The sequence below is a fragment of the Solanum tuberosum genome, unplaced genomic scaffold, assembly GCF_000226075.1.
Source record: "Solanum tuberosum cultivar DM 1-3 516 R44 unplaced genomic scaffold, SolTub_3.0 scf00137, whole genome shotgun sequence".
In the NCBI taxonomy this organism is placed as follows: Eukaryota; Viridiplantae; Streptophyta; class Magnoliopsida; order Solanales; family Solanaceae; genus Solanum; species Solanum tuberosum.
In genome coordinates, this window is record NW_006239066.1 from 1,310,346 (window position 1) to 1,312,547 (window position 2,202).

Sequence of the window (2,202 nt, forward strand, 5' to 3'; positions counted from 1 at the left end):
TAGAAACCGAAGCTGGTAATCATATGGAAATAAATACAGAGGATATTAAAGATACAAAACCAAGTACATCAGGTATATCAGAAGTAAAAAATCCTAAAGAATTAAGACCTAATTATTATACAGTCAGTTATGAAGAATCTGATAGATATGATAGTCTATGGAATAAAAGATTAAACAAAAAATGGACGCCATCCACAACATGACGAAATAATAGTTTCTTAGATTTAGATTGTGTAACAGATATAAACAAAACAATACAATTATGGGTAGGATATATCTCAAAACAACTAATAGATAATAAAATTGGAATGACAGAAGTACCAGGATACATAGAAAGGACACTACTAGGAACAGTAAAATTATGGTTACAAAACTTACCTGAAGAAAGCATAAAGACATTAAGGAGTAATAGGAAAATGGATGGAGAAATTGCAATTACACCAATTGACATATTGAATAAGTATGAAATAGCTATAAGAAATGAATTCAGTAGCACAACTACAGAAGTAGAAGAACAAAATAAGGAAAAACAATTACATAGAAATTTAATGTTAAAATTAGCTATATGCAATATGTGTTATATAGATGAATATACATGCGTATTTAGAGAATACTACTACAAAGGAACTTATAGTGCTGAGGAATCAAGAGAAATAAGAAAATTGTATTTTACAAAATTACCAGAACCATTTAGTTCAAAAATAATAAAAGATTGGAATGAAGCAGGATTGCAAGATACACTTGGAGCAAGAATAAGATATTTACAAAAATGGTATTCGGAAATTTGTGAAAAATATAGAGAAGACAGAAAAATGGAAAAAACAATAATCAGAAACTTAGCATGTTGTAAAGATAAAATAGCACCCCAATTTGGATGCAATGATAATTATTATAAAAAGAAATAAAGATAAGGTAGCACCCCAGTTTGGATGTAATGATAATTATTATAAAAAGAAATATAGAAAACCAGGAAAATATAAAAAATATAAATCTCAGTATAAGTATAAAAAACCTCGCAGAAGATATTATATAAAAAACACTAAAACAAAAAGACCATTTAGACCAAAGAAAAAATTAACAGAATGTACATGTTATAATTGTGGAAAACTAGGACATTTAGCTAAAGATTGTAAACTACCTAAGAATCCAAAGAAAAAACAGATATCTGAAATAATAATTAATGATGAAGAATACACCCAAATAGATTACATAGATTATGAACTAGAAAGTGATGATAGTATATATGAATTTGAGTCACTTGAAAATGAAATATCTGCAATTGAAATAGAAGAGGATATCGATGACTGAAAAAGACGTACAAATAATAAAGAAAGAGGAATATACAAATGAAGAATCTACAGAACAAAAAGTAATATTTGATATTAATATATTTGAACAAATAAAAGATAAACTTATTGGCAAGTGAAGTCAAGAATAAAATCATTAAAGAGATTAAAGAAACAAATTATTTCTCAATCATACTTGATTGCACTCCGGATGCAAGTCATCAAGAACAAATGACTTTTATATTACGGAGTGTGGATATTTCAACTACTCCAATAAAAATTAATGAATATTTCTTAGAATTTTTAAAAGTGGATGATACAAGTGGAAAAGGTCTTTTTGAAGTTATTATAGATGAGATAAAAAATATTGGATTTGATATTGATAATTTAAGAGGACAGGGATATGATAATGGATCAAATATGAAGGAAAAACATCAAGGAGTACAAAAAAGACTTCTCGATATAAATCCTAAAGCATTTTATACACCTTGTGGTTGTCATAATTTAAATTTGGTACTTTGTGATATGGCTAATTCTTGTACGAAAGTTGTATAATTTTTTGGAGTGATACAACGTATATATACGTTATTTGCTTCTTCTACCAAGCGGTGGAAAATTTTAAAAGATTTTGTACCCAATCTAACTCTTAAATCATTGTCACAAACTCGTTGGGAAAGTCGTGTTGAAAGTATTAAAGCATTAAGATTCCAAGCTCCACAAATAAGAGATGCTTTATTGAAACTAGAAGAAGTTAGTGAGGATCCAAAAACTAAAAGTGAAGCTATATGAGCTTGAAAATTTTGAATTTTTATTGGGTATGACTATTTGGTATGACATATTATTTGTGGTTAATTCAATTAGTAAAAGCTTACAATTTAAGGATATGCATATTGATGTTGCCATAGATCAATTAAGA